This window comes from Nomascus leucogenys, chromosome 3 (assembly GCF_006542625.1).
Source record: "Nomascus leucogenys isolate Asia chromosome 3, Asia_NLE_v1, whole genome shotgun sequence".
Taxonomy (NCBI): domain Eukaryota; kingdom Metazoa; phylum Chordata; class Mammalia; order Primates; family Hylobatidae; genus Nomascus; species Nomascus leucogenys.
Genome location: NC_044383.1, coordinates 11,125,971 through 11,151,773, shown reverse-complemented (window position 1 = coordinate 11,151,773; position 25,803 = coordinate 11,125,971). Strand labels below are relative to the sequence as shown.

Here is a 25,803-nt window from a genome sequence, read left to right as displayed (position 1 = left end):
AACATCAGAAGACTGTGTGGTGGAGAAAAGAAGACAAATTGGCTAGACACTTTAGGACCCAAGGAATGACATGGTAGTGAGTTCCTTGGTCTTCTTTTTGTCTCCTATGTTCCAGAATGCACACTGGAGAAGCTGGCAACATGGAAATACCAATGGATGCAAACAAAGAAACCCCCAAGAAAAGCGGACTCTCTATAGCCAGAGGACCAGGGAAGGGGCAGCCAAGCAACACAGAAAACTCTTAGACAGCAGCCACTCTACTGCAGCCAAACTATAGGAAAAACTGTGGTCCCGCTACCACTCAAGCCAGCAAAGCTGAGTGGAAAGCTTAGACTTCCCCCATCAGCAGGCTGCAATGAGTTGCTCCAATTCCACCCGCCTCCACACACACACTGGGGTGCCTACAGAACAGGCCAGGTGGGAGGATAGGGCTTGCAGCAACAAGCCTCCCACCCCTCGCCCCACCCACAATGTTGGTTGAGAACACCCAGGGAACCTGGACTTCCACTGCCATCCAGAGATGATGGGGTGCCGCTCCCCTTCCTTACTGGTGTGGTGTCAGAGGAAGGCTAATGGAGAGCTAGAACTTCCACTCCTGCTCAGCAATAACAAAAGCTCCTCCCCTCTGGGTGTCAATGAAGGTCAAGTCAAGAACCTGGAATTCCACCCTTACCTAGCAGTAACAAAGTGACACACCTTGCCACCTGCCACAGTGGTGTCACAGAAGACCTGCTAAAATATAAGGGTTAAATAAGTTCCAGAGTCTCATATCAAAATGTCCAGGTTTCAGTAAAAAATTACTAATCATACCAAGAACCAAGAAAATCTCAACTTGAGTTAAAAAAGACAATCAAGGCCAGGTGCGGTGGCTCACGCTTGTAATCCCAGCACTTTGGGAGGCTGAGGCGGGTGGATCACGAGGTCAGAAGATCGAGACCACGGTGAAACCCCGTCTCTACTAAAAATACAAAAAAATTAGCCAGGCGTGGTGGCAGGCACCTGTAGTCCCAGCTACTTGGAGAGGCTGAGGCAGGAGAATGGCGTGAACCTGGGAGGCGGAGCTTGCAGTGAGCCGAGATTGCGCCACTGCACTCCAGCCTGGGTGACAGAGTGAGACTCAGTCTCAGAAAAAAAAAAAAGACAATCAAGAGACACCAACACTAAGATGACACAGATTTAGAATTATCTGACAAAGATTTAAAAACTGCCAGCATAAAAATGCTTCAACAAGCAGTTGCAAACATGCTTGGAATAAATTTTTTTAAATAGAAATTCTCAGCATAGAAATAGAAGTTTCAACGAATAGAAGATTCAAAGAAGAACCAAATGGAAATTTTAGAACTGAAAAATACAATAAGCAAAATTTAAAACTCCGTGAATGGACTGAAGAACAGAATGGAAAAGATAGAGAAAAGAATCAGGATCTTGTAGTCCCAACTACTCAGGAGACTGAAGTGGGAGAATGAACTGAGCCCAAGAAGTCTAGATTGCAGTAAGCCATGATTGTGTCACTGCACTCCAGCCTAGGTGACAGAGTGAGAACTTGTGTCAAAAAAAAAAAAAAGATCTTCATAACAGAAACATAGAAATTATCCGAGCAAAAGAGAGAAAATAGACTGAAAAATAAACAGAGCCTAAGGGACCTATGGCACTATAACAAAAATATTGTCATATGTCATCAGAACGCCAGGAGGAGAGGGGAAAGAGGGTGGGGCAGAAAGGGACCAAAGAAATAATGACTGAAAATGTCCCTGATTTAGCAAAAGACATAAACCTAGATTCAAAAAGCTAGCTGAATGGACCCCAAATGGGATAAACTCAGAGTAATCCATGCCAAGAATCATCATAGCCAACTTCTGGAAACTAAAGACAAGTAAAATATCTTGAAAGCAGCCAGAGAGAAATGATGCTTTGCCTATGGAGGTGGGGGTGGAACAAAAACCAAACAACTAACAAACAAAAACTATGTTTGAATGACAGCAGATTTTTCCATCAGAAACCATGGAGGCCAGAAGGATGTGGCAAACGTTTTTTTCAAGTGCTGAAAGAAAAAATCCATCAACCTACAATTCTATATCCAGTGAAATACCTTTTAAGAATGAAGAGAAGGCCAGACACGGTGGCTCACGCCTGTAATCCCAGCACTTTGGGGGGCCAAGGCTGCAGGATCACTTGAGGTCAGGAGTTCGAGACCAGCCTGGCCAACATGGTGAAAACCCATTTCTACTAAAAATACAAAAATTAGCCAGGTGTGGTGACGCGTGCTTGTGCCTGTGGTCCCAGCTACTCAGGAGGCTGACGCCGGAGAATCGCTCGAACCTGGGAGGCAGAGGTTGCAGTGAGCCAAGACTGCACCATTGCACTGCAGCCTAGATAACAGAGCAAGACTCTGTCTCAAAAAAAAAAAAAGAGAAAATCAAGATATTCTCAGATAAAGAAAACCAAGAGAATTTGTCACTTGCAGACAGACTCTAAAAGAATAGCTAAAGGAAGTTCTCTAAATGCAAAGAAATGATGAAAGAAGAAACCTTGCATATTACACACCTAATAGAATAGCTAATATTTTAAAAACTGACAAGAACAAATACTGGTGAGGATGTGGAGAAACTGGATCTCTCCTATATTGCTGATGCAAGTGCAAAACCGTACAGCCACTCTGGAAAATGATTTTGCAGTTCCTTAAAAACTAAACATATGCTTACCATGTGACCCAGCAATTTCATTCTTGGGTGTTTAGCACAGAAAAATGAAGCCTATGTCCCCACAAAAATCTGTAAATTATTGTTTATAACAGCTTTATTTATTTATTTATTTATTTATTTTTGAGACAGAGTTTCACTATTGTTGCCCAGGCTGGAGTGCAATGGCACGACTCAGCTCACTGCAACCTCCACCTCCCAGGTTCAAGCAATTCTCCTGCCTCAGCCTCCCGAGTAGCTGGGATTACAGGTGTGCAACACCACTCCCAGCTAATTTTGTATCTTTGGTAGATATGGGGTTTCACCATGTTGACCTGGCTGATCTCGAACTCCTGACCTCAGATGATCTGCCTGCCTTGGCTTTCCAAAGTGCTGGGATTATAGGTGTGAGCCACCGTGCCAGGCCCGTAACAGCTTTATTTGTAAAAGCCCTAAGCTGGAAACAACCAAAATGTCCCTCAACAAGTGAATGATTAAGCACACTGCAGTACGTCTGTACCATAGGATGCTACTCAGCGATGAAAAGGAATGGACTATTAATACACACAACAATTTGGATAGCTCTCAAGGTCAATCTCAAAAGGTTACATGCTATATGATTCCATGTATGTGTCATTCTCAAAATGCCAAAACTATAAGGATACAGGATAGAGACGTAGGACGTTAGTGGTTTCCAGGGGCTGAGGATGTTGGGGGATGGGGTGCGGAGGAGTGTTTGCGACTATAAAGTGTGGCACAAGGGAGATTGTTGTGGTGATGGACTAGTTCCACATCGTGATTGCATTGGTAGTTACACGAATGTGACAAAATGGCATAGAGCTATACACGCACATTGTGCCAATGTCAATTTTCTGGTTTTGCTATTGTACTATAATTGTGTAAGATGTAACCGTTGGGGGAAACTCGGTGAAATGTACAGGGGGTCTCTCTGTACTATCTTTGCAACTTCCAATGAATCTTTATTTCAAAATAAAAAGCTTTTTGACAAATAAGTATTCAGAACATGATGTCCTTTTGTAAAATCTCTTAGCTTTATCTGCAGGTGAATGTGTCTGTGTGGAGAGGTATCTGGAAGGATGTTTACCTAGTTTTTGAGTGATTATTACTGAAAGGTGGCATCGAGGAGTGATTTTCACTTTCTTCATATTCTATTCATTATTTGAGTTATTTTAATTTAACATCTAAACTAGATGAAAGGGCCCTGACAGGTACTGGGATGAGGGAGGGAAAATGGAAAGAAGGACACATTCCATTTTGCCTTGGCCTGTGGTGGGCATGGACTTTGGATGATTGGATGGATTTGAGGCCCAGAGCCCCAGGAGGGATTCTTGCCACTTTCATTATGGGATAGCCTTTCTGAAGAGCCCAGTCCCACACCAATTGCTTTCCTGATCATCGATCAGGGCAACTAATTTCCTAGGCAATTAACCTGCGTCATCCCCTCACCCCTCTTCACTGTGCCCTTGAGAATGCCTCGGTTAATTAACTCAGATAATTTCTAACTCTCACTTGAGCCAGCAATTCTTAAATTTAGTTTAAAACCCAAATTTAAAACAGACAATAGAGATCCTGCTCTCTTTTTAGACTGGTGGATATTAACACTCCCAACTAGTAACAACACTAATAATGTAATCATAATTTTTTGAGCCCCCAATGTGCTAAGTAATGTTACCACCAACTCTTAATACATTATAGAGGGATCCTTTCATGCAGGTTAATTAGATAAACATATGTAAATTTGATGGCATTTTTCTTCATTTTGAAGAGCAAGGATTTGTTTTGATTTTCCCAGTGGGGAATTTGTGTGTGCAGGATTATGATGTTAAGTTGAACTGCGGTGTGTGTGTGTGTGTGTGTTTCTGTTAAACCCAGCACTCTTTTGTGTCTTTTAAGATTGTCATGGTAGACATGGCAGGAAATGCTAGACCTTGAGTCCCAGCTCTTCCATTTCCTAGGTGCATAATATACTCCTCTCTCCTCCTCTGTAAAATGGGACACACACCTGGCAGGGTTGTACCAAGCTCTAAATGAAACTACATGTGCAAAACTTAATCTAAAACAGTGTGGCCCACACAGTACTTTGGTTTTGCTCCACTTGTCCGAGGGTCCATCATCAAAGAAGAGATAACAAGCCTGTTGTCTTAAAGAAGTGGTAAAAGTCTAGGTGCAAAGATGCAAAAGGCTCTAGATGAGAGAATCAGGCAACAGGTGCAGGTGCATGGCTTGCAGAACTGACTGACTTTTCAATGAGTGGATAGGAAGCTTTAATTGAACTGGAACTGGGTCTCAGCTTTATCCTGTGAGTCTGTAGAGAAGATGGGGGCACCAAGAGACTCAAGGGGATTGCTCAGGCTCTGCTGTCACTCTCTAACCTTGAGCACGTCTTTTCCCATGCAGGGGGCTCCTTATCTGTATAAGGGTGGAAAGAGAAGCTGGCACTCCCTTGCTGCCTCCCTCCTAGCATGGCTATGAGAGACAGCACTTGTGAATGGCTCCTCAGTTGGGGTGCCTTGCAGACATGCCAACTGAGGGTGATGCGGTGACTGACAGAGTCGTCTCCAACCCACAGGCTTACAGACAGTAGGATGAGGGCCGTGCCCCACCTCCAGACTCCCTCTTCCTGGGATTCTAACCTGCTTCCCTGACTTGCTGATGTCAGTTGCATCTTCACTAATGAAGCAAATGATGCTCTTTCTTTCCCAGAAGGAGGTTGGTGGCTGCAAAAGGGACAGCCCCACCTCAGGATGGGAGGGCACCTGGGCTGATGTTCTTCTCCAGTGGCAGCTTGGAGTGGGCACTTCCTCTGGTCCACATAGCCCCAGAATGTTTGCCTTTGTTACCAAGATAGGCCCAGATGCACTTTCAAAGAAACCAGAAGCTGCTTCTCTTCAGGAACTTCGTTACCCTGGTTACCTGGCAGGGACATCTGTCTGCCACAGGGGGAGGCCCTTGACGGTAACTAGTGCTTTACACACACCACAAAGGCCAGGTCAGAGGGGCTTGGCCTCAGGGCCACAGGAGAACAGTCATTTACCACCATGTCTATCCTGTCCTGCATTCGGTGACTCATTCTCTCCATTCATTGTTCATTCATTCAGGCACTCATTTGCTCTTTGGTTTTATTAAACTATCAGTTTGGTCATCCATCCATTGATTCATTCAGTTATTCAGTTAGACATTCATTTGTCCACCAATCTTCTCATTTATCCATCCCTCCATCCACCCATCTCCCCATTCCTCCATCCACCCACCCATCCATCCTTTCATTTGGTCAGTCAGGAATTAAACTAGCCAGGCAATCAATAGATGCATATGTACTCCAATATCCAAAGCATGGTCTTTTGGGAGCAAGGAGGGAAGGGCACTAACATCCATTGCCAGATTACTATGTGCCAGATACAGTGCCAACCTCTTAATGTATTTGATTTTCACATTAATCCCAGAGGCAAGTATTATGCTTCCCACCTACAGAGGAGGAAAGTAAGGCCAGGGAAACTGGATGACCTGTCTAGAGACGGTACCGTAGGAGACAGAGCCAAGGTTCCAACCCAGATCTTCCTAGCTCTTTAGCCCGTGTCTTTCCCAGTTTCTGTTTATCATCACTATTTACAAAGTGCTTTGGTATTCCTGTGATACTTACCACAATCCTGGGAGATGCATCATATTGCCCCACTGTGTAAATGATGAGAGCATGGCTCAGGGAGGTTGTGAGATGCTGGAGGCCACACGGTGGCTAAGGACAAAATTAGAACTCAAACTCAGGTCTTCTGAATGGAAAGGTTTTGTTCTTTTCACAGCATTGTGTGCTCCAAGAATTAGCCACATGGAGTAGCAAGTTCTGAGTGGCTCTGCTTACTGGGTATATGGGAAAGAACCCTGGGTTTTCGGGAGGGGGTGATGATCATGTGCTGGGTGGCAGGGGAGGATTTATAAAGGAGAGAGAGCCAAGCCAGGCTTGAAGGACTAGGGAATGTTGCCAGGTGGAGAGCACTCCGAATGAGGCAGAGGTGTAGAGTCTGTTTAGGGGTTTGGCTACAGCAGGACACCTGTGTTGGGCAAAGGAAGATGGAATGTAGGTGGGGCCTTACCTTCCAGAAAGACTGCTCAAAGAGTCCAGAGGACTTAAGTAATCCACAAATCTGACTGTGTCTCTCTCTTACCTAAAACTCTTCAATATCCCCTCTCCATTTCTTCAGGATAAAACACGCACCCTTTGCCTGGTTTACAGGGCCCTCTGTCCCTGTCCCTCTGTCTGTGCACCTGGCTGACCCCCAGCAGCCCTGCCCACAGGGCATCCTACCTCTAACATGTCTGTGTAGGGGCCTGGATGCAGTGGCTTCTCCTGGCAGTGACTCAGGGAGCAACTTTTGTTTCAAGGAACCGTATGGGCAGGCCCGCCACTCCCTGGCTGGCCTCTTCCATCCAAAACAAACAGTCTGGCAGGCAGCATGTGTGCCCCAGAATTAAGAGAAGGGCATTTCAGGATAACCAGGAGAGCATCCAGAGAAAAGCTCATTTGTTGTTAGGAAGTAAAGATGATGAACCCAGAAACAGGCCTGGGTAGGCATGGGTGTATGACTCCTCTAATGGCCCAATAGACACCATAATAAAAGCCACTTATTGAGCACTTACTGTGTTCTAAGTCCCATCTTCACAACTTCTATGCAGCAGAAGGATCATTTGCCCAAGGAGGAAACCGAAGCTCAGAACCCTTTAGCCGGTGGCTCAAAGTTCCACAAGCCAGCAAGCAGTAGATTTGAACTCGGATTTGTCCGGCACCAACAGCACCCTTTGCAACAGCATCATGGGCCAAAGAGCTTAGATCGCAGAGATGTGATCATTTAGGTCTTTGCAAAAGATCAATCATTTTCATATTTTTAGAGCAGTTTTCCTAAACAATGTGCCAATCATCTCTTTAGGACAAAAAGCCTAAATGGATGGAGAACTATTGAACCAGGACATTAGGCTTTCTGAGTGGTGCTGCTGGGTTGCCATACTGGATTGAGAACTATACTGATGGGCTTATTTAATTGACAAGAGAAAGGACAAGAGAAATCAGAGAAGGAATCCCACAATGAATCCCAGAATGGTCCCCTCTGACCGGCTTCCTGGGCAGCTCCACATTCCCCAACGGAAGGGGGGCGGTAATGGAGAGATCAGGGCCATGTAGCAGTGCCCACGATGGAGCTCAGGGCAATGCCAGGACTCCAGCCACCAGTCCCTTGTAGGTGGGCTCACTTATGCCCCACCTAGGGGGTCCATTCTCCCAGGCTCTTAAGCCCATCTCCACAGGGGCCACATGGCGCTCAGCATCTGATGTGAAGCCTAGGGACTTGGAATTAAGTCACCTGGGGCTGCTACCAGGAGTGAGCCCTGGGCAACTGCACATCACTTTCAAGCTGAGTTTGTTCCACTGGATTTCCTGTCAGACTGTCCACAGGGGTCTCCAGTCCCTTTCCAGGCCTGGGGCTTGCCTTGTTTCTGCCAACCTCCCTTCTGAAAGCCAGATTTGCCCCCAGGCTCATCCACCACGTCACTATCCCTTAATGACCGCTCGCCCGCCCAGTAGAGGCTGACGCTATTGAGGTAATTAAGACATAGTCCCTGCTCTTGAGGACATCATGATCCCCAGGGGAAAACACCACTATCATCTAAAAATGGGGAGCAGTGGGGTCGCAGAGGAGAGAGGGCCACTTCCGTAAGCTCAGAAAGATGTCTCGGAGTCAGTGAGTTTTGACTGGAGTTAATGTTTGTGTTCTAGTGTAGGCAGATTTTATTTGTGAGAGGTTAGGGGGTGGGGTGGGGCTGAAGGAAAAACCCGTTCTGGGCAGAGGAAGCAACGTGAAAAAAGACACAGGAGAGGAAACAACCCAATATCCTCCAACAGGTGAATGGAGAAACAAACTGTGGTGTATCCACACAAGGGAGTACTATCCAGCAACAGAGAAGAATGACTTGATACATGCAACACAGAGGAATCTCAAAATACTTAGGCTGAGCCAAGGAAGCCTCACATAAAAGAGTACATACTGTATGAGTCCATTTATAGAACGTTGTAGAACATGCAAAATGTAGTAACAGAAAGCAGACCAGTGGTTGTGGGTGGAGAAGGTAGTCGGGGGGAACAATAAAGGGGCAGAGGGCAGTTCTGGGGGTGACAGATGTGTTCACTGTCTTTTTTTTTTTTTTTTTTTTTTTGAGGCAGAGTCTTGCTCTGTCGCCCAGGCTAGGGAGCATAATCTTGGCTCATTGCAACTTCCACCTCCTAGGTTCAAGCAATCCTCCTGCCTCAGCCTCCCAGCTGTAATCCCTCAGCTGGGATTACAAGCGTGCGCCACCATGTCTTGCTAATTTTTGTATTTTTAGTAGAGATGGGGTTTCATCATGTTGGCCAGGCTGGTCTTGAACTCCTGACCTCAAGTGATCCACATGCCTCAGCCTCCAAAGTGCTGGGATTACAGGCATGAGCCACCACGCCTGGCCTTGTTCATTGTCTTGATTGTGGCAATGTTTTCACAGGTGTATTTACAGGTCAAATCTTACCAAATTGTACTCTTTCTATATGTCCACCAGTTTATTGCATATCAAGTATATCTCAATAAAGCTGTTTTCTTTTTTAAGGCAGGGAACCTGGAATAGCTGGGGTGTGGGGAACCCCAGGCAGTTGGGTTAGACTGAAACAAAGTGTCTGAAGGCTTAGAGGCCCAGGGGGAGTTGTGGCAAGGAGCTCGGATTTTATTCCGAGGCAATTGGGAGTCATTGAAGGCTTTTAAGCAGGATAGTGGCTCTATCAGGTTTGTATGGGAAAATGATTGTTCTGGAGAGAGGCTGGTGAGGAGTCCAGGCACAGATGGGAGGAACTAGGGAAAGTGAGACAGAGAGGATTGATGGATTCAAAAGATGTTTATGAGTCAGAATTGGCAGGACTTGGTCTCTCACTGTATATGAGGAAGGAAGACAGGAAGGAGTCAAAGGTGGTGATTAGGCTTCTGTTTGGGTGACTAGGAGCTGGCAGAACTGAGATGAGAACACTTTTTATTTTTTATTTTTTGAGATGGAGTCTCGCTCTGTCGCCCAGGCTGGAGTGCAGTGGCGCAATCTTGGCTCACTGCAAGCTCCGCCTCCCGGGTTCACGCCCATTCTCCTGCCTCAGCCTCCGAGTAGCTGGGACTACAGGCGCCCGTCACCACGCCCAGCTAATTTTTTGTATTTTTAGTAGAGACAGGGTTTCACCGTGGTCTTGATCTCCTGACCTCGTGATCCGCCTGCCTCGGCCTCCCAAAGTGCTGGGATTACAAGCGTGAGCCACCGTGCCCGGCCGAGACGAGAACTCTTAACGGGCTCGGCTTTGCCAGGTGCTGCCCTCAGGATGCTGACTGCTGTCTCCAGGACTTCTTCAGGTACTGTCGGCAGCTTGGAGTTTCTCTGCTTTTGGGCTGTGGTGCTTCAGACCACCTACATGCTCTCCCTGGAGCCAGCCTGAGGGGCTTTGCCAATTCCTTCTGCTCCCTCTCAGTGGTGCTAAGATGCTAAAGTCATGTCCAGTTTCTGGCCCAGATCTGTCCTTGTTCTGACAGGAAGGCAGACAAATACTAAGCATCCAGGGAGAGGTATCATGGGAAGATTCCTGGACCAGGAGTGGGGAGCTCCGAGTTTGACTTTGACTCTTTCTCCTCTTATCTTCAGTTTCCTGTCTGTAAACTGAGGCAGATAAGATCCTTGGGTCCCAGCCCTGGCTGTGTATTAGCATCATCTGAAGGTCTTTTAAAACTACTGATGACACAGTGAGATTCCATTACACACATCTACTAGAAAGGCTAAAATAAAAAGGTTGGCAGTATCAAATGCTGGTGAAAATATGGAGCAACTGGAACTCATACACTGCTGGTGGGAGTAAAACTGGTGTACCAATCTGGAAAACAGTTTCACTGTTTCTTATAAAGCTAAATGTACTCTTACTATATAACCCAGCAACTCCACCCAATATCCAAGAGAAAAGAGTACAATTGTCCACCAAAGACTTGCATAAAAATGTTCATAGCAGCTTTATTCATAATAGCCCAAAACTAGAAATTCAAATGTCCATCAACGGGAAAATAGACAAATTGTGCTTTGTGTGCAAAAGAGGATATTACACAGCAATACAACACACATTGACGAAGATAAATTTTATAGACACAATCTTGAGCAAAAGAAGTTAGATCCAAAAGAGTATAATACATACTGTGTAATGACAATTATATGACGTTCAAGAACAGACAGAACTAATCTATGTAGATAGAAATCAGAATAGTGGTTACCTCTGGCTGCCAGAGCTAGAGGAAGCCTTCTGGGTTGTTGAAATGTATCTTGCCCTGGATGATGGACACATAGTTTATTGAGCTTTATACTTAAGAGTTGTAGACTTTACTGTATTTAAGTTATACCTCAAAACAAAGCAAAAAGAAAAGAAGGAAAAAATAATAGTAATCCCAGTTTCTTGTGACCAGAGATTCAGATTGGGCTGGGGTAGGGTCTTAAGAATTTTTTTAAAGCACTCCCAATAGTTCTAATGTGAAGCAGATTCTAACGTGCGTGACACCCATGAGAGCAGTCCCTCTTAAAGACCTTCTTTCCCCAAGGATCCAGGACTTGGTGCAGGAGAAGTCTGCTGCTAGGCTTATCCTGGAATGTGCAGACTGCAGTTTCGGATAAGGAAATAGGTAGAAAGCTTTCTTTTATGTGAAGGAAGTTTTGCATGAAGTGCTGGTGCAGAGATGGCTGCTGGAGTCTCCAGCGTGGGAGCAGTCTGGCTCTGTCACCATGCCGCTGCACTGGCTTCTCAGAGTCAGCCCCACGTGCACACCTGCACTGGCTGCCCTTGGCTGGGGCCCAGGCTTGGCATCCCTTCTCAGCCCCTCCAAAGCCGCGCCAAGGAGTCAGGAAAGCCGTGATTCGCATTAAGTCGCAGTGGGACTGGGCAAATAATTGTGAATGGAATTCGTGCTTGTGACTTCTGGTTCTCACAGCTGTGGATGGGGGGGATCACCATGGGAATTCTGAGTATTGTTCAGCGCTGACTGCAGCTTCCATTGTTGGGCTCTGATTACAGCTTTTGTTTCACCATAAAGTACTGTTATTAAATGCCAGTCAGGAACAAAGATGTACTTACACGCCAGGGGGTCAGGGAAGGCATGCTATTTCTAAAGCTGCCCCTGCTGTTAGTCTAAGGGCAGGTAGGTTGTAGGGGGAGGAGGGCAAGCTGGAGGCTTTTCGATGAAAGTGAAATGTTTCTGAAGGAGCCAGACAAGATGGGAAATGATGACATCATCACAGCCTTGCTCTACTCTTCCCACATCAGTTCATTTATACTTCTTTATTTTTGTGGCCAGGAGAGAGTGGGGGTCGGGTGCATAACCAAATATCTACTGCACATTAGAATCATTGGGAGTGCTTTTCAAAAGTCTTAGATTTGTGGGGAAACAAATTCAAGTGCCCCCTTAGCTTGGTGGCCTGAGCCCTTCTAAGTCAGGCCTCTGCTATGTCCCCAGCACCATATCCACATGGCCCTGTTCCCCCATTGCACCAAATTCTGCGAGATCCTACACCACAATCCCATCCCAGTCACCCTCATATGAACAAGGACCACAGCAGTCAAAGTACTTTTAGAACCTACCCACTGCCCATGTAAGAGACTCTGACTGTATTATTGCCTTGGTCAGGTGGGCTCAGGGAATCGGGCCAAACTAAATCATAGAATTGCTGACACTGATGGAGCCACTAATATGTGCCAGACCTTTATTGCATTATTTTATTCAGGATTAATGATGGGGCTGTGAAGTGGGAACTATCACCAGAGAAATGAGGTAACGTGTTCAAGGTCACCCAGCTAGTTGGGGCAGATGGACTCCAGGGCCCCAGCTTCTTACTTTCCTTTCCTGGGCTGGGGCCCATGACATCCAGGCTCTCCTGGTGGAAGCAGTGACTTCTGTGCTCCTCTTTCTTTTTTTTGTCTTTTTTTTTTTTAGATGAAGTCTCACTCTGTTGCCCAGGCTGGAGCGCGGCAGTGAGGCGATCATGGCTCACTGCAACCTCCGCCTCCCAGGTTCAGATGATTCTCTTGCTTCAGCCTCTTGAGTAGCTGGGATTACAGGTGCCCGCCACCACATCCAGCTAATTTTTATATTTTTAGTAGAGACGGGGTTTCATCATATTGGCCAGGCTGGTCTCGAACTCCTGACCTTGTGATCTGCCTGCATCTGGTTCTCAAAGTGCTGGAATTACAGGCGTGAGCCACCGTGCCCTGCCTGGTGAGAGGAAGGGTGTCTGAGGGTACAATTCCCACAGGCCGAGGAGCTTGTGAAGCCCAAGATGAACTTGTTCCCAGATCCTCTCTCCCAGCTTTGTTTGCAAGCAGTCTTCACTTTCTAGAATGCTCCCTACTTCAGTGCTGCAATTAGCAACCTAAGTATGGCCATGGATGATCATCTTGATTCAGAAAATCTTGTTTTTCAAGTTTTCATACCACATTGAAGCAAGAGTCCATATGTTTGGATGACAGCAAGCATCCTGTGCTCTGCAATTTTAGGGTTTACCACCATCCCAGGCCTGCCACATGTGGTCAGGGTAATTAATGTATGACCTAACTAGGGTGTAGATGCGGCTGGAACCTACCAGACCCCCACAGATCATAGGGTTGCTGGGGACCTTTAGAACTCCAGTGGCATTCAGCAATTTTAGATCCTGTCCAACCCAGATGTTCAGTGTTGGGCTCCCTTCCTTGTCTGATAATCCTAAGGCAGGAAAGACCTAGTTCTGCTCTCTACAAGTCTTGGAGGCAAGCATCTCCCCGGATGCCCAATTTTTTTTTTTTTTTTTCCTTTGTGGGCCTGGAATTTTGGCTGGTTGCTGACTTATTCAGAAATCCTCTTCTTGCACCTTGGTAAGCATAAAATGTGGACAGTCTTTCGTGGCACCTTCCTGAAGGAGGATTGTTGTGCCCCTGCCCTGGGATGCAAGAATTAGCTCCAGAAGGAGACTCCAGTCACCTGATTGGTAATCTGGGCAGGTCACTTAATCTGTGCCTGCTCAGGGTGATTACTGAGAATCATGCTTCCCCTCACCTGGTCGTTGCCAGTTGTGTGGCAGGGTCAGAGGGCCAGCTCCAACTCTTCACCCACAGAAGCAACCCCACCGACTTGTTGCCTGGAGTTCTTGTGCCATTTTTACACTAAAAAATAGGGAAGAGCCGTTTTTAACTCTCTGCTACCCAGTTTCTGGAGGAGACACAAAAAGAACAAAGCCGGGTTCAGAGAGTGTTCAGTTCATGTTTAATTTTTGTTCTATCTTGGTTCTGATTTCTGGTTAGAACAGAGGTTTGCTTCCGGAGGTACTCCTTCTGCTTGGCTTCTGATGCTGGCTCTGTCCATAAAGGGCGCTGTGGCATTCATCATTCAACACATACTTCTGTTGTGGGCACTAAGGATACAAGCAGGAACAAAACATAAAATCCCTGGCCACGTGGAGGTTACAGTTTAGAGGGATACACAGAAAAAAAAAATATATATATGCACATATATATGTACGAAAGTGACCATTGCTAAGGGGAAAAAGATAATGCAGGAAATGCTGCAGACGTCAAATATGAGAGAGGTGACTAGCATTCAGGAACTTTCTGCGTGCCTCTGTACGCTGCTTGTTGTGTTGTCAGAGGGGCTGACGTCTGTCTGGAAGCCCCAGAGCCCAGCACTAAGCATATGGAAGGGGCCTAAGAGCTATTTTTGAATGAAACATCAATGTACTTCACACGTGCAAAGCATGATGATAATGATGACGGTGATACTTTAAAGGTAAACTGCAGGCCGGGGCAGTGGCTCACACCTGTAATCCCAGAACTTTGGGAGGCTGAGGACGGGGTAGATCACTTGAGGTCAGGAGTTCGAGATCAGCCTGACCAACATGACAAAACCCTGACTCTACTAAAAATACAAAAATTAGCCTGTCATGGTGGCAGGCACCTGTAATCCCAGCTACTCGGGAGGCTGAGGCAGGAGAATCACTTGAATCCAGAGGCAGAGGTTGCAGTGAGCTGGGATTGTGCCACCACACTCCAGCCTGGGCAACAGAGCAAGACTCTATCCCCCCGGCAAAAAAAAAGAAAAAAAAAAAAGGAAACAGCTAAACTATAGATCCTTGAATTCAGACTTCTCCTTTTTCTTCAGATGAAAAGTAGCCATGGAATATTCCAGCATTCCTCAGTGCCTTCAGTGAGTCCTGAGTGTTCTTGGTTTGCTCCCAGACTGTAATTTCCCCGTACTATTTTTTGTTTTAAATAACACTGAAAGCACTGTTATGTAATAAACCTCTGCATCCAAAAAAAAAAAGGCTAGAAGAAAAGCAGAGAGCTTTTTTTTTTTTTTTTTTTTTTTTTGTCTCTGTATTTATTGGCTGACCGGGAGCTATCAAGTTCTGGTTATACTGCAACGTCAAAGCAGTCCTGGGATTATTTTGTTGTGTGTCCTTGGGCAAATTGAGCTGCTTTTCTGGCTTTCTTCACTGTATGTAACTATGGCTCTCAATGATAAACAATTTTGGGGGCTTGTTATGCAAAAAGAACAAAGGAACAATTTTTTTTTCTTGAGTCCCGTTCTGTCCCCCAGGCTGGAGTACAGTGGCACGATGTCAGCTCACTGCAACCTCCATCACGTGGGTTCAATCGATTCTCCTGCCTCAGCCTCCCGAGTAGCTGGGACTACAGGTGCCCACCGCCATACCTGGCTAAGTAGAGGGGGTTTCACCATGTTGGCCAGGCTGGTCTCAAACTCCTGACCTCAAGTGATCCGCCCACCTTGGCCTCCCAAAGTGCTGGGATTACAAGCAAGAGCCATCACACTGGCCAAAGGAACAATTTCAAACCACTCATCAATGATGTCAAACAACATTCAGGAGAGAGATCTGGCGGGTCCAGCCTGGAGAGGGTGAGAGGCTCTTGGCCTAAGTGTTCTATTCTCAGGACCAGTATTTTCAGATCAAATAAAAGATGTGAATTTGACTTTGAATTTCAAATAAACAAATTTCCCATCTAGAATCTTCTAGGATTCTAGCACTGACAAGCTAGAGACTCCTTCCAGACCTTCTAGCCAGGCAAGGCAAACTCAAATGCCTAGAGGGATAAGACAGGTGACACCTAGATTTTTATTTTTAAATGTTAACCACACATTCAGTTAAATCAACAAAAACCCACTGTGTGGACCAAAGGAAACAATCTGCTCTGGCTACTTTATAAACTATAGTGAGGTCAGACCCTTTCAACAATTATACAGATGAGGCCCCCAAAAGGGACAGATGTCAGCAAGGCTGCATAGCTAAGGTTTCTCAAAAAATAATCAAAGTATCACGTTGGATGAAAGGCAATTGAAAATGCTAAGTCTCAAAGAGGCACTCAGAGAGCCGTTCTATGCAGTTTGCAAGATGTTTTCACGTCCATCAATTTATCAGATTCTGAGAACATTCTGCAAGGCAGGAAGGGTGGATGACAAACAGTCTAGGTCACTGAGAGTCAGAAGGGCAAAGTGTCACTCTCTGCATAAAGTCACATAGGTAAGTCTACACAGGAAAATCTAGGGCTGTTCTTCACTACACCTCTGATTCAGAAAACAGCTAGGCTTCCTCTAAGATTCTAATAAAGACAAACTCAAAATCCTATATGATGCCCCATGAAGAGAAACAAGTCAGGAGGCCAGGCTGAGGGCCCAGACTTGTAACCCAGTTCGCAAATAAAGAAGTGGCAAAGTAGTCAGATTCCAGCCTGTCACCAGGGTTGTGTCTTCTGTCCTAGCAGCTGTACAGCTTGTCTTACCACTGGACATTTGTTTCATGTACATTTTCACATAGGAAGGATATTCTAAAAGATGTTGATAAAGATTTTTTAAAGGGTTTGAAGGGGATAGGATGTGATCTAAGGTTGTGCAGGGACAGGAAAGGAAGAAGCACACAAAAAGAACAAATATTTATTAGGAGCCTAGAGTGGCATGCGCTGTGAAAGGCGTGGCATGTAATTCTTTCCCAGTTCTTTGCATGTCTGAATATTTCTCATTCTTCAGGTTTCAGCTCAAATATCACATCCTCAGAGAACTTTCCTTGCCACTCTCTCTGAAGAGCCTCCTCCCCCTCCCCGCCACCGCTACTGTCTCTTGAACTTTCTCAGTCTGGCCATTCTATTAAAATCTGGAACGATTTTGCTAGTTTGCGGACGAGTTTCCCCCAGGCTGCAGGCTCCATGAGGGCAGTGACAGTGTCTCTTTCTCAGATGAATGCCGGGTTGCCTATCGCGTACTTGGCACACAGTAAGTGCTCAAGAAATTGCTAAACACTCAACGAATATTTACCAGAATACATATTTATGCTCCACCGTTGCTGAAAGAATTTCGACTAATCCTTCTTTAAGTCTCTCTCACCCTCCTGTACTATTAACACCACTGTAAGTAGGCGGTGGAGCTACATTTGTAGGGAGAGAGAAGAGCGAAAAATTGGCGCGCAGAGCTGTAAAGCGTTTTTCTCCAGGTCACACTGCAGCCTGTAAATTTGTGCCACTTGGACCGATTATGGGACAGCTTGCAAACAAATTATCTGCAAACTAACGAAGCCTATTTTTAAAGATCCCTGTTCCTCGCAGCTCTAGGCGATGACATCAGAGAACCCGGAGTTCCACCTCCGAGCCAAGCCCGGTGGTGCTCAAAAACTACCAATACCAGGAAGCACCGCGGCGCGGCGGCCCAGAGCTCCGCGCGCAAGCCTTCCCGGCGCGCCGAGGCCGCCGCCGCTGGAACCAGGAAGACGCCAGACACCCGGCCCGCCACGCCGCCGGGACCCGCGCGGGGCCTGCCGGGACTCGTAGTCTCTGCGGGCTGGGAGCGCCCGCTCCGGAATCTCAGCCGCCGTCTGAGGGCTGAGGCAGCGTGGGGACGCGTGCGCAGTGCGCGGGCTGGCCGTCGTGGACGCCGCTCCGGGCAGCCGAGCCTCTGTGGGAGCCGGGGCCGCGGCGGCGCGGGTGCTCCGGGCCGAGGCCGCGGTAAAGTTTGGCTTGAAGAACGGGGCCGCGCTGGAGCAGGGGTGGGGGATGGGGCCGGGCGCCAGGTGGCGGCGGCTGCGGGGCTGCCGGGCTGCTGGAGCGCGGTTCCCGCTGAGGCGAGCGGGGAGGCGTCCGCCGAGGGGCCGTGGGCGCGGATGAGTGCGGAATCGGCGCCCCCTCCGCGCACGTCCGCCCCACGCGCCACAGCACCTGCAGCCGCCTGGCCGGCTCACCTGCCCTGGCTCGGGGCGGCGGGAGGGGGCGGCGTCTTCTTCTCGTGGGTCCCCGATTGTTTTCCCGACGTCAGCCCTCGGCGGCGCCCGGCGGGGGAGGGCGGGAGGCCCGCGGCGGTCGCAGGGCCGACGAGCTCCTCGGCGTCTCCGCCCCCCCGAGAAATCCCGCTCGGGGCGCGGTGAGCGCAGCTGCGCGGGGATTCCCGGTGGTGCCGGTCGGAGCGGCTCCCTCCAGGGCTGTGCCCGCGGGGCGCGCGGCCCCGGGCATCCTTTGCTGGTGTTTAGTGCATTTTGGCTTCAGGACTTGCCGAGGCCGAAGCCGGCTCCGCCCTGGGCCCTGAAGTCGGGCGGTGTCGGCGATTTACCTCCGCACCTTCGGGGCAGGTGGCCAGAGGCAGCGTTGAAAGCGACTTGCCCAAGGTCACGCAGGTGGCACCGGGGAGGCGACCAGACCCAGGTCTTTCGACGCCGAGGCCAGCTGCCAACCGCAGAGCTTTGGGGCCGTCTTGAGTGGTTTGTGGTTTGTTTCAGATGCTTTCTATTGACCTCCTGGAAAGAGGGGAAAGTGTGTCATAATGAAAGCGGTCCTGTTGCTTATAGTGTTTACTGCCTTTGGTAGAATTCTGGTGAGGCTGTGCCCCCAAGCAGAGCATCTACCGTGGTCTGGGCGTATAAATAATGAAACTCCTTTGCTCTCTGGGGGCAGTACAAGAAGAGGTTCAAGGAACAAATAAATATCCAGGCAGTTTCTGCGTTTTCCTCGTCTATTTCACCTTCCAATTCTGCAATACTCGTTTTCTTATTTTACAATTGATCGTTGACTGTTTTAATAGGATTTTCTTTGTTTTAATGAAGTCATTGCCCCTTGTAGTTAGTTTTCTAAATAGAAAGTCTTATTTCCTGTGTGTTTAATGACTGGAACAAATAGTGCACTGTGAGGTTTACACCATTGTCTTTTATCTTAGAACTCCTGATCAATCTGCTTCATTTCCCCAAGTACTCAGCTTGCATACTTTCTATGTTAATTTGATGCCACTGAAACCATTTACAGCAAAGTTTGGGTAAGAGTTATGTGATTGTTTTGTGAAACTGTGTTTTTCTTCACAATCTGAAGAACTTGAAGACCCGTTATATTAAAATAAGATTTATTCTGACCAAAATACCTGTTTACTTTTCATGCTCTTAATTTTTCCTGTTGACACACTTGTGGCAAAAGAAATATTTCCCCCAGTGGAGTTAGTTTAAGTATTTTTTATCTTGGCCAATTTTCCCAAGGAAAATTGCATTTTAGAGTACTGATACATTTAAACAAGAGTATTTAAGTTTGACAGAATTTGAGTTAATAAAGTAGTTAATTTATTTTATAGTGCCTTAAACCTTACACTGTATCCACTGACAGTTTTCTCTTGTAGCGTATACCTGTATCAAGATATATGGCTGTGAATTTAGTGACATAAAGAAGATATATATATATATATGTATATAAAATATATAAGTATATGTGTATACACACCGCGCGGGCGCGCGCAGAGCTTCCAATCTTTATCTTGTTAATTAGTATTTTCATTGTCTCTTTGGGAGCGGGGAAAGTAGCAGGTTTATATCTTTTTTCTCCCCCGTTTTAGCAGTGTAACAAAATAGGAAAGATGGTGTGTAAAACTGAGTTTCTCATAGACTAGGAGAGACAGTGAAACAGGATAAGTATACAATTGTGAGGAAACTGCCATGAGTTCATAAACCGGAAGGACCTTTTTAGAAGTGTTTAAGGATGTTAAGAATAGCACTGGATTCTTTTCTTTAAAAGTCATTCAAGTATCGGTTGCTAACGTATAGGATATGACAATATTGACGACTACTAGGAAGATACTTGGGAAAGGTGGAAACATTTTATGTTTTTATGGGGACTTCCCTCCCAAAAAAACATTTAATGGAGATTTAAACAAAGTGGCTTTTTGACTTAAGCCTGGAAGTTCTTTATTATTATTATTAGTCATGCTGCAAATCCCGAAGTTATTTTAACTGTGTGATAATTTGTAACCCAGAATGAAATCTAATAGTTTATTAGCATAATTTAAGTCATACTTTGACATTGACGTATTGCTTGATGTCAAGTCATTATTGTTTAACTTCTTTGAGATTTGGGAAGATAGTTTTCTGAATATAGTGTAGTAATTATTTGTGACAATAGTAACACTGCTTTTATTAGAAAATTTTGGGTTGATAGTACTAACTGCCTTAAAGTATTTCCTATTTGATTCCAACTGTGAGCTGAGGTAATATGCAAATAATTACTTTTCTCATGCTGGAGCAGTTTACTTTTGGTAATATTGAAATTTAAATTTCAAGGTTAAAAAATCTTGTTTTAATTCTGCGATGATACAATCAAATGACTTCAGTAGGAGGTAAATATTAAGATTTGGTTTTACGTTTTTTGACCATTTGTGAGTACATATCCAGCATTTAAGAATTTATTGACATGGTATCTGAAAGGAATGCTTTCAGAAAGGGCAGAAAACTTGGTAGCTTTAGATGATTGTCTATATGTCTTTAATGCTTAATTATTTTTAGAAACATAAAAATATGGGATGTTTTTATGCAAACATAAAGCATCCTGTTATTTGTTATAGCACTAGAACTCTCTTACACTTACTGAGCAATAGTAAACCATTTGATCCTAAGTAACTTTTTTTCTTGTGGATACTGTAATAGGGGATATGTAAGTTTGTGATTCCTAGAAGATGCTTAATGTTTGCTGTTTATTTTAGTAAGCCTTTTACTTAGTTGAATTGATTATATTCAGGAAGATGGGGTTTTTGGGATTTTATAAGCTTTCTTTGAACTGGAATTTCTGTTCGATATAAAAGAAAATTAGTCATTTAGGATTTTTTTAAGTTAAATAAGTTTTAGAGCAAAATATTGTTTCCTACATGGAACTCTTATCAGGCTTGTCAGTCTGATAGCTTTATTCTCCAGAAAGTTGTGGTTTTTAGCCCTTTAGGCAGCCTAGCCTTTTATGGTTTAACCATTTGACTCTAGATTCTGGATTGAATTTAACCTCTTGAAGGAAGACAATCACAGGCACTAGAATTGGAAGTGATCTCAGAGGGCTTCTAATGTAGCTTCTTAATCGGTACAGTAAATCCCTCCTGAGAATTTCCATGTCAGGTGTTCCCTCCCATTATTAAGGATGAGAATGCTATTGCATATGTCATCAGGTTATTCAGCAGTCCAAGCTTACTGAGAACAAACACAAGAGTTTTAATGAGTTTTAATTTTCACCATTCACTGCCTTTAACTGTATTTTGTAGGCTCTTTCCCACCCTGCTGTCCCCCACCCCCCATAACATCATGGGTAAATGATAGCTTTTCTGTCATTTACAGTTATCAAAAAGCTCTAGGCTGGGCTCAGTGGCTCATGCCTGTAATACCAGCACTTCAGAAAGCCGAGGTGGGAGGATAGCTTGAGCCCAGGAGTTTGAGACCAGCCTGGGCAACCTGACGAAACCTTGTCTCTACAGAAAATAGAAAAGTCAGCCGGGCGTGGTGGCATGTGCCTGTAGTCCCAGCTAGATGGGAGGCTGTTGGAGGAGGATCCCTTGAGCCTGGGAGGCAGAGGTTCCAGTGAACAGAGATTGTGCTGCGGCACTCCAGTCTGGGTGACAGGAGAGTGAGACCCTGTCTCAAAAAACAAAACAAAACAAAACAAAACAAAAACAACTGCAGTCTATTTCAGTTTGAACATTCAAGCTCATATATATTCAATTTAAAGGGTTTTTTTTCCCTTCCTTACCCCATGGTCAGGCCGCTTACTTCCTGAAGCACTTGGGGTATGGATGGCTTGTGGTTAGCTCCTGGGATACCTCTTTCCTTTCCGTCTTGAGGGATCTATTTGGATACAAACGTGTCGAGAAGTAGAAAAAGACAAGTGTTTGTTATCTAGTCCTATTAGAGTCCTCTCTTGATTAACAGTGGCAGGCCGTGGCAGGCCATTGCAGTCCACTAATAGGCAACCAAACTGGCGTTTTTGGTGAGATCTTGCAGGGAGACTCCTGCTGCACAGTTTCTAGGTATGAAATTTTCTGTAGCTAAACCTTTTCCAACCTACACACCCATCTGCTTCCTCCCATCCTGTCAGTTTACCCACAGGTTACGTGAATGTGTGTGAGTCGGGCTGGAGATCTTTTCTCTCTGCAGCGAGATATTTTGATAATGGCAAAACAACTCCAATCCAGGTACGCTATGGTTTCTATTCAACCCACTGGAAACTCACTTCCTTGTGATGTCGAATAGTGGCATACAGACTACTTAAGTCTGCCTTCTTTCTGTGCCCTGCCATTTCTCATGAATTCTCTTTGTCCCCCTTTTCAAGTAGACACACGGGGTCAGTCACTCAGTCTGCTGCATAAGCAGATGTGGAACTGGAGAATGGGATGCAAGTCTGTTCTAGGCCCCTCTGATCTTCGTGAATGATTTCTGTTAGAGGCCCCTGCCACTGTTCCCTGTGTTCTCCTTGAAGACTTACAGTTCTTTCCCTCTCTTCTGTCAACTGCTCTTGCAGAGTGGAAGGATGGTGCTGATTAGGGTGCCAGAGCCATGCCTGACTCTACAGATATTTGATCCTCGATGTGTATATATCCTCAGCTTTGTGTTTGTCAGTGATTGTGAGGCAACAGAACTAGTCCCACTCGACATGTTTTAACAAATAATAGTGAAGTCTTGTGGGCCCGATGAGGTCTCACTGTACAGAATTTAATTTTTCTTTGCTTTTTCTTATATCACTCAGGCTGTTTCTGTGTTTTGCTTTATTTTTTGGCTTCCTGGTTCCTGACCGATGAGGTGTTAACTGTAATTATGTTAATTTATGACTGATTTGTAAGATCTAACTATACCTTAGGTATGAGTAAAGCTGAAGGAGAAATTTGGGTTGGGGGGCATGTTAATAATATAATTGTGTCTGTTTTTGCCTCATGTACGTTTTACTAAAAATATAAATTCAAATGGAAATACAGCGTTCGAAACTTTTTCCTTCCATTATTTAAATAAATCAGTTAAATCTGGTAAATGATTCTTGTCTGATGAGGAAGAAACAACTTTTTATCTGGAAACTTAAAGTTAATCTTTGATGCAGTAATTATGGGTTACTTCATCCTTCATTCAACAAATAGTTACTGAGGGTCTTGCATGTGACAGCCACTGTGTTAGGCATTGGAGAAACAATAGTAAATAAATCCCTGTTGTCCGGGAGCATACATCACAGTGTGGGGAAACAGACAAGAAACAGGTAAATAAGTAAACTGTATCATTCGTTAGATAATCAATAAATGCTAAGGAGAAGAATAACATGGGGAACCAAGGTGGAAGTGGCAAAACGATTTGGAGGATTTGCAATTCTAGATAAGATCTAAAAGGAAATGTTCACTGAGAACGTGACTTTGAGTTAAAAGTCCCTGAGTGAGAATCTTGTCTAGTGAGTCCAGCGGCCAAATAAATGAGTAAGGTGGGTATTGGGATGGGGTAACAGGGCAGACGAGGCCTAGTGGTCTTTATGAGGGCTTTGGTTTTTAGGTTTTTACCTTGAGTGAGATGGGATCCCATTGAAACAATGGTTGTCAACCTTGGCTGAACGTTAGAATTATTGGGGAAACTTTAAAAAAGTACTGATGCCTGGATCCCATCCCAGAATTTCTGATTTAATTTGTCGGCGGTGGTGGGGGAGGCGGTGTTTTAATGTAGGCATCAGGAATTTTTAAAACTCCCAGGTAATTCTGATAAGTGGCCAAGGTTGACATCTATTGCATTGAAGAGTTTTGAGCAGAGTGAGGTATTACATAGTATTGAGGAGTGTGACTCTAGAGCCAGACTCCTCCAGTTTGACTCCTGGCACTGCCACTCCTAAGCATGTGACCTTGAGCAAGTGCCTTAGTTTTCTCATCTGTAAAATTGTTATAAGGATTAAATAAACTAATATTTAGATATTTAGAAAAGTGCTTTATGAGTAGTAATATGTGTGTTTATTGAGTAAACACTTGAATAAATGTTTTAATGGGATCACTTTGACTGCCATGTTGAGAATAGATTGAAGTGGGGTAAGGGCCAGATCCAGGAGAGGCCCTTGGCAATAATCCAGGTGGGAGGTCATGGTCATTTGGACCAGAGAGGCAGCAAGTGGTGAGAAGTAGGATTTTGGTTATAATTTGAAGATGGAGATAACAGGATTTGCTGATGGATTGGACATGGGGTAGGATATGGTTTGGATTTGTGTCCCCACCCAAATCTCATGTTGAATTGTAATTCCCAGTGTTGGAGGAGGCGCCTGGTGGGAGGCGATTGGTTCATGGAACAGACATCCCTACTTTCTGTTCTCATGATAGTGAGCGAGTTCTCGTGAGATTTGGTTGTTTAAAAGTGTGTACCTCTCTCTTCTCTCTTTCTTCCTCCTGCTCCTGCTATGTAAGAGGTAACTCCTCCCTCTTTGCCTTCCACCATGATTGTAAGTTTCTTGAGGCATCCCCAGTCATGCCTCCTGTACAGACTGTGGAACCGTGTGCTAATTAAACCTCTTTTCTTTATAAATTACCCAGCCTCAGGTAGTTCTTTATAGCAATGCAAGAACGGACTACCACAGGGTGAGAAAAACTTATGTATGACTTCAAGATACTTTTCCTGAACAACTGGAAGAAGGTAGTGGCCCTTTACTGAGCTAGGGAAGGCTGGATCAGGTTTCTGAGGGGAATATCTGGAGCTCAGTTTGTTAAGTTTGAGATGGCTTGTTAGTGTTAGGTAAGTGGAACCGTAGAATAGGCAGTTGTATACATGGGTCTGGAGGTCAACAGTGTTCAAGGCTGGAGATAACAGTCTGGAAGTCATCAATATTTAGGCCTGTGAGAATGAGTAAGCTCACCAAGACACTGAGTATATATAGGAAAGAGATCCACAGACCACCCTCTGGGATACTCCAACAATAGGTCTGGGAAATGAAATATTCCTTAGGGTTTCTAATGTATTCTAGAATGAAAGACAGTTGTAATTGTTTCTTTTTTTTTTTAAAAAAAGCTTTATTGAGATATAATTCACACCATATAATTCACTTATTTAAAATGTATGATTTAGTGCATTCACCGTTACGTGGACACCACCACAATCAATTTTAGAATATTAGCATCACCCTCGAAGAAACCCTGTACCCTCCCATCCTTAGACAACAACTCATTTCCCCTGTACCTAGGCAACTAGTAATCTACCTTCTAGCTTTACAGATTTGCCCATTCTGCATATTTCATGTCAGTGGAATCATACAATACTTGGTTTGTTTAGAGAGAAGCGGTATCCATTAGTACCTAGCTTCTAGATTCAGTAGATACCAAGTTATTTGGTAAAGGTGGGGCCTATAAGATCTCTCCAATGTAAAGATACATTTCCTATTTGCAATTAGTAACAAAACTGTGGGGTGATATTTTGAGACTATGAATATTCTGTTTCCTAACAGCATTTCATGTAGTGGTTTTAGTGTTCATTGAAGATGTTTGTGTAAATCAGTGAGACATTGGGATTACAAAGTGGTGATTTTCTATTACTGTCGTATCTTCAGAAATTATGTAGTTCATAGTATTTCTAATTCAGATGTATTGTACACAGTGTGTTCTTTTGTTTTTTGTTTGTACCTCTTTCACTGTGAAAGTCTTGGTTCCTAATAACAAATAAATGTTTTATTTTAAATATAATTAATCATATCAACATATTTACATTATCCAATAATGTACGTTATAACGGTCTGGAAGTCTTATCATACCTAAAATGTTTCACATTACAATACCAAGTAGGA

The 25,803-nt window shown here is 44.9% G+C and overlaps 1 protein-coding gene across 4 annotated transcripts in view; it reads left to right on the top strand.

Moving 5' to 3' along the window:
- The first annotated feature begins 17,573 nt into the window (after positions 1–17,573).
- Positions 17,574–25,803, top strand: part of PLEKHA1 (pleckstrin homology domain containing A1) — a 57,641-nt gene continuing 49,411 nt past the window's right edge. The window contains exon 1 of one of the 4 annotated variants that reach the window (XM_030806075.1): positions 17,574–17,748. The gene's annotated coding sequence lies outside the window, so the exon portion shown is untranslated. The remainder of the gene's footprint in view (positions 17,749–25,803) is intronic. The other 3 variants (XM_030806061.1, XM_030806067.1, XM_003255044.3) reach the window with 3 other exon arrangements.